Source organism: Dama dama, chromosome 20 (genome assembly GCF_033118175.1).
Source record: "Dama dama isolate Ldn47 chromosome 20, ASM3311817v1, whole genome shotgun sequence".
NCBI lineage: Eukaryota > Metazoa > Chordata > Mammalia > Artiodactyla > Cervidae > Dama > Dama dama.
The window spans coordinates 113456678-113464020 of NC_083700.1; the positions used below are offsets into that span (position 1 = coordinate 113456678).

The window sequence follows — 7343 nt, forward strand, 5'->3', positions numbered from 1 at the left end:
TGTGGAATTTCACTAAGCAACAGGCCCCAAACAGAAAGTGTCAGCACTTCTGAGGAATAATGCAGTATTTCTGGTCCACTCTCACCCACTCTTTCTCTTTATCCTGTTTCTGCTCTTTTATTTCTACCATTCCTTTTAAATGTTCATGCATGTTTTTATTACCATAATTTGAGGAGTATTTACTTCTTAAAAGGACTCTTTCTGACATACTACCCAGCCTAAAATTATCATGCTAGCCCCGTCTCAGAGGATGAGATGGTTGGATGGCATCACCGATGCAATGGACATGAGTTTGAGTAAACTCCAGGAGTTGGTGATGGACAGGGAAGCCTGGCATGCTGCAGTCCATGGGTTCACAAAGAATCGGACACGACTGAGTGACTGAACTGAACTGAAATGAATGGAGCCCCTTCTCTGGAGGAAGGCTCTGCTCTTGAAATGCCCCCCTTGGAGCCGCAGTGAACCCACGCTTCCTCACTGGGGTCTGGATGTTCAAGGAGTGACCCATGGGGATATCAAGGCATTGGTTGGTGGCCAAACAACTGGTCAACCCCAGAGGAAGGCCAGCCCAGGAGGGAGCAAGGCCAGTGTTAAGGTCTAGCCTTGTCAGGGTCTGCGAGCCTGGAGAAGGAGTCAGGCACCAGCATCACCCAAAAGGAGCAGTAGCTGTACATCCAGGAGAAGCTGGTCTGCCCCTCTACCTGCTCTGCGCCACACAGAATGTAAACACTCGTTAAACAAATAGAAATCAAAAGACGTCTCTCCTTCACACCGTTTAGTGTCACAGAGCAGAGAGGCCCCCTGGAGATCCAACACATAGCTGTGTCCCTTGTATTCCTCTGTAAGACTCTGCAGTCTTACAGGGATTAAGCCTGGGAAAAGGGATGTGTTGCATGTTTAGTTACTGTGTTTTGAATGGTGTGTGTGTGTGTGTGTGTTCAGTTGCTCACTCATGTCCAACTCTTTGTAACCCCATGGATCGTAGCCCACCAGGCTCCTCTGTCCATGGGATTCTCCAGGCAAGACTACTGGAGCGGGTTGTCATTTCCTCCTTCAGGGTATCTCCTTGACCCAGGGAGCGAGCCCACATTCTCCTATGTCTCCTGATTGGCAGGAAGATTCTTTACTGCTGAGCCACCAGAGAAGCCCAGATTGACTGGCAGCTCCCCCAGAAGATCTGTCCTAACCCCCGGGGACCTCAGAATTTGACCTTCTTTGTAAAAAGTTCTTTGCAAATGTAATTAAGGGTTTCATGAGGATAACATCCTGGATTTCCTGCATGGGCCCTAAATGCCACGAGCAGTGCCCTTATAAGAGACTAAAGAGAGACAGGCAGAGGAGGAGAGAATGGTGCAGAGGAGGGGTGATGTGACCACAAAGGATCACCTGGAATCCCCAGAAGCTGTGAGAAATGAGGACATCTCCCCGCCTAGAGCCTCTGGAAGGAGCGCAGCCCTGCCAACCCCTGGATTTCAGTCTTCTGGCCTCTAGAAAGTGGAAAGTGAAAGTGGAAATCGCTCAGTCATGTCCAACTCTTTGCGACCCCATGGACTGTAGCCCGCCAGGCTCCTCTGTCCATGGAATTCTCCAGGTAAGAATACTGGAGTGGGTTGCCATGCCCTTCTCAGGGGGTCTTCCCAACCCGGGGATCAATCCCAGGTCTCCTGCACTGCAGGCGGATTCTGGGCTCTAGAACTGCAAGGAAATCAGTTTCTGTTGTTTGAAGCCACCAAGTTTGTGATGACTTATCGCAGCAGCCACAGGAAATCAATAAAGGGAGCTTCCCTTGGAAGGGGTCTTGGGGGCCTCCTTGCCCAGTGAGGACGTGAACTCATTTCGGGAGTGGGAAGGTCAACTGCAGAGACTGGCGGGGAGGGAGGTCATGCATTCCATTCCACACACAGTCCCATCCAAAGAGACTCCACAGCAGCGACAGTCACCACCATGTCTCTCTGAACTGCTCAGCGAACAAGTCCCATCTCCACGAAACTCCCTGCATCAGTGGCTCAGCCTGACCCCTCTGCAGGGCCACCCTAGGGTCTTCTGGACACCCTGTCCTTACAGGTTCCCTCTAGACCACTCCCACCTTGGGGCTTGCCTCCAGCCAGGTCACTATACCCCGTGGCTCAGCAGCTGGTCATCCACTGATCAAGCGTAGACACAAAAGCCAGCATCATCACACTTGTCCCCAAAAGGTAGCTTGGCTGGGGCACCTCGGGGATGCCAGACACAGTAGAACTGTTCTGACTGCTATAGGTCTCTAACCAGAGGCGTGCAGTGAGGACAAAGTGACCAGCATGCAGAAGAGAGGGTTGTGCTACTGGAGGAGGGAACAGTGTCCAGGAGAGGCCTCAAGACCCACTTAGAAGCAGAGCCTGGGAGAACAGACCAAAGGGGTCAGAGAGACCCACCCTTGGCACTGTCTTCCAACCTACATGACCCTCCCCCCACAGGGCCCACTGTCAGTCTGGGCAGAGATAAGATTCAGACATTAAAATTTCAACACATCAGACTTTTTATGCCAGCCTTGAAAGGGTTTCACCCTGACGCTTCTCTAAATTCTGAAATTTGCATTTAATTATACGCACAACTATACAGCATAGAATTCATTCCATCACAGTAAGTGAGACTTCAGCTACCATTTGGGGAGCACCACCAGATCCATAATGAGTGCATTCGGGAGGGAAGTGTTTCCTAGCGCCACTGCCGGCTCGGCTGTGGACCATCGGGTTCACCCTCCCACAGACCCAGCGCATCACACACCAGCGTCTGCTGCCAGCATCCCTTCCTTCTCCAAGAAAAGTCCGTGCTGTTGGTGGGAGCAGCTGTGGACCCCGAGGAAGGGAGGACTTCTTGGCTCCATTACCCAGCATTGGACACAGCAGCCCCCCAGGAGGGGGTGCTCTGGTTTGGGGCATTAGTGTCACCCCCAGGGAAGCGTGGGGTGACCCACAACTGAGGTCAGGGGGCAGGGTGGGCAGATCCTGGGTGGATCTTCCAGCACCTTCCCTGGCCAGGGCCTCACCACTGCAGGGACAGACCTCCGCATGGATCAAGTGCCTCACAGAGGAAACACTGCATTTTTCCCACATCCTGAGCAACACCCAGTTCTGAATCTCCAGCCAAGATTTCCACACATGTTCCTTTCTGGCTGGGTTGTTACAATGTTGCAGAGGCCACTGAAATGGAACAAAGCTATTCAGGGGGTGGGCAGAGCCTGGGGACTCTGAGAAAGTGCGATAGGAATCACAGGGAGGCACGCGTGGCCAGGACTCTGTTGTCTGCGGGAAGAGAGAGAGAGAGGGAGGGAGAAAGGGAGGATGGAGGGAAGGCAGGAAAGAAATTCTGTCCTTTTTCCCCCACGGAGCCGTGCTGGTTCTGCAGCTCTGTGACAAGCCGCAGAATCGGGGTTCTGTTCCACAGGATGGGGTTTGTGAAAGTTGTCAAGAACAAGGCCTACTTCAAGAGATACCAAGTGAAATTCAGAAGAAGGCGAGAGGGCAAAACTGACTACTATGCTCGGAAGCGATTGGTTATCCAAGATAAAAATAAGTACAACACACCTAAATACAGAATGATTGTTCGTGTAACGAACAGAGATATCATTTGTCAGATTGCTTATGCCCGTATAGAAGGAGATATGATAGTTTGTGCAGCTTATGCTCACAAACTCCCAAAATGTGGTGTGAAGGTTGGCCTGACAAATTATGCTGCAGCATATTGTACTGGCCTGCTGCTGGCCCGCAGGCTTCTTAATAGGTTTGGTATGGACAAAATTTATGAAGGCCAAGTCGAAGTGACTGGAGATGAATACAATGTGGAAAGTATCGATGGTCAACCTGGTGCCTTCACCTGTTACTTGGATGCAGGACTTGCCAGAACTACTACCGGGAATAAAGTTTTTGGGGCCCTAAAGGGAGCTGTCGATGGAGGCTTGTCTATCCCTCACAGTACCAAACGGTTCCTGGTTATGATTCAGAAAGCAAAGAATTCAGTGCTGAGGTACACCGAAAGCACATCATGGGTCAGAACGTCGCGGACTACATGCGCTACCTGCTTGAAGAAGACGAGGACGCTTACAAGAAGCAGTTCTCTCAGTACATAAAGAACAACGTGACTCCAGACATGGAGGAGATGTATAAGAAAGCTCATGCTGCGATACGAGAGAATCCAGTGTATGAGAAGAAGCCTAAGAAAGAAGTTAAAAAGAAGAGGTGGAACCGTCCCAAAATGTCACTTGCCCAGAAGAAAGATCGGGTAGCTCAGAAGAAGGCAAGCTTCCTTAGAGCTCAGGAACGAGCTGCCGAGAGTTAAACCAAACCACAATTTTCTATCAAGATCTTTCAGATAAGACAATAATAAACTTATTGAATAAGCAAAAAAAAAAAAAAAGAAATTCTGTCACAGCGGCAGCTTGACAATAAGATGCAACATGCAAGCAGCCTTGAGCAACCTTGGACATGGACGGGGTCAGATGCTTCCAGCCAAAGGTTGTCTTTATGTTCCTGCCACAACACATGTTTTCAATACTCATATTTTATTCCAACAGGCTCCATGGGTTCGGTTCTATTAAGAAGCTGAGGCCAAGAAGAGATTGGACGTGCTGGAGTCAAGGGGGGACCCTGTGCAGGAGGACGGGGGATGGGCAGTGGGGGGCGGGGCCAGCCTGCAGGCGGGACGCTGGTCCGACACCTGCGAAAGGAGAAGAGGCTGCAGGAGTCTCCGAGTCCACCGCAGATTCAGGAAAGTTTCACCCAGGGCAGCGAGACATCCCAGAGCCAAAGTCTCCACTGGAGAGTGCCCCTCCGCTGCAGGAAAGGGTCTGGGTCAGGACTCTGTGCTCAGTCACTGCCTGGGAGGAGCCCTTGGTGTGACCTTAGTGAGTGAGACCCGCCCCCCCCCCATAGGAGGGAGCCCCTATCCAATTGCCAGCATGTTAACCTTGGAGGAATTATTACTATCAGAAAGCTCTTCCTGCTGCTGTGATAAGGAAGAACAAACCTGACAGTTACATCTGTTTCTTTTATCTTAACCCTGTGCTCTGTTGCCCATAGGTAGTCTGCTGGCTCTTTTGTAGAAGAATGTTGCTACAGCCTGAAATACACAGGACAGCCTATTTTCAAGGCTGTGACCTTTAAGAGTATAAGGCTCTTCCATTCATATGGAGATAGAAAGTTGCAGAATACAGAAGAACATCTGCCTTCTTGGAGGTTTACAGGAGCATCTGCAAGCTGACCTATGTGGGCAGCTGCAAAAGGAAGGGTTTCTGCTCCAAGAAGTTTGCAGCCACCAATCACCACCCCCCCACACCACACACACACACACTCACACACACACACCACCTTCTCTTTTTAGTATAAAGGAGGCCTGAGTTCAGACTGGGGTAAGATGGTTCTTTGAGACACTCGACTGCCGTCTTCTCAATCTGCAGGCTTTTCTAATAAAGTCATTACTCCTTACCCAACTCATTCCCCAGTTTATTAGCCTGTTGTCTGGACTCAGTAACAATGCAATTAGCTTCTCTGTTCTTCTTTCTCCTCCACCAGAATATCAGCTCTCCCGCCCACTGCAGGGACTTCCTCTGCTGTATATACCTCCAGACACACACACTATGGCTGTTGTTTAGGTGCTAAACAACACCTTGGCGACCCCACCAGGCTCCTCTGTCCACAGGATTCTCCAGGCAAGAATACTGGAGTGGGTTGCCATTTCCTCCTCCAGGGGATCTTCCTGATTCAGGGATCCTACTTGTGTCAGCAAGCAAATTCTTCACTTCTGAACCACCAGGGAAGCCCCAACACACACACTTAGTAGGTATTCAAATATTTGTGGAATGAAAGAGTGTGTGGAGGGAGCTCTAGGCTTGACAAATTATTGTATTCAAATGGGGATTTTGAAGCTGTGGAGGATGAACTCATCAGATTAGCGTAAGTAAATATTCAGGTTTTTTTTCTTGACTGAGAGTACAAAAAGTCATTTGTTTGTTCAAAAAATAAATGCCCCTCTGCACTCGTGCTGCGTGTAGACTTCGTAACCCCTAGCACCAGGGATGTTCTTAACTTTGTTCCTCTCAGCAGAGTTTGTGATACGCAAAGCTGCATGTGGTTTTGTTTTCATGCCTCTGTTAGGCTTTCCAAATAAAATCATTCCTTCATCAGGGAGGAGGAAAAAGAGATTTTACGTCAAGCCAAGCAGGCTAATGTTTCGCTAATGATATAGAATTCATATACATAAAAGCTTAATATCAATACATGTTAACTGCCTCAGTTACCAAGGAGTGATGAAGATACACATAAAGTCATTTTACCTTATAATGCTTTATAAACAGAGCGTCTTCATACCAGAACAAAAGACAAAGATAAACGTTTGGGGCAGAATAATTAGAAAAATCTGAAGTCACTATAATCAGAAACAGCCCCTGGAAGTGCTTAATTTTCCGACAGTGTTATATTATGGATTTTGCCACTAGGTTTTATTTTTTCAACTAGGAAAAAAAAATCCAAATGTGTGTGATATTCATTCTATCAAAGTTCACAGACGTTTTCATGACACTTCATTATATTAATTCTTCCAGATGGGACATAGAGTCCTGGAAATGCCAACACCTGGGAAAAATCCACATTGCTGAGCAGACGGTTGATTATGCTTGCAAGTAAATGATTATTTGTGTTCCCAAACGCAAGTTTGTGTACCTGCTGCACGGAGAGCCCAAACAATACTGGAATGTTGGAGTTTGTAGCAGAAAAAGTTTAGTGCAGGGCCAGGCAAGGAGAATGGTGGCTCATGCCCAAAACCCCAAACTCCCCAAAGGTTTCAGCGGAGCATTTTTACAGGCCAGGTGAGGGAGGGCCGTGGTAGGTCAGATCACAGTGTTCCTGTAAACCTCCAGCAAGACAACTATTATTCTCTGTTACACAACTTTTTATTATTTTTATGGAATGGAAGAGTGTTACACTCTTAAAGGTCAAAGCCTTGAGATTGGGCTCTTCTGTATATTTCAGGCTATAGGCAACATCCTCTTGTGTGTGTGTGTGGTTAAGGAAAATACCGTGTTTATTGTAGTTACAAAAAAAGAAAGCAGGCAGCTAGCACTCAAAAGATCAGAACTCCTCAGAACTTAAAATTTTTTTGTTTCAAAAAATTTAACTGGATTTTTTAATTTTTAAATTATGAAAGTATGATAACACATTTTCAGGAGACTTGGAAAATATAGAACAAGGTTACATATAGTTCCACTATAATTATTTTTAAGTAGATAAATTAAGACTTTTAGTTAGAGTTTCAAACTCTCAAAAATTAATAGAATGTGTAGACAGAAAAATAAAAGGATACAGTAGATCTGA

General features: G+C 47.6%; 1 pseudogene; it reads left to right on the forward strand.

The window, feature by feature from the left end:
• The first annotated feature begins 3387 nt into the window (after window positions 1–3387).
• Window positions 3388–4392, forward strand: LOC133041656 (large ribosomal subunit protein uL18-like; annotated as a pseudogene).
• Window positions 4393–7343: the final 2951 nt, after the last annotated feature.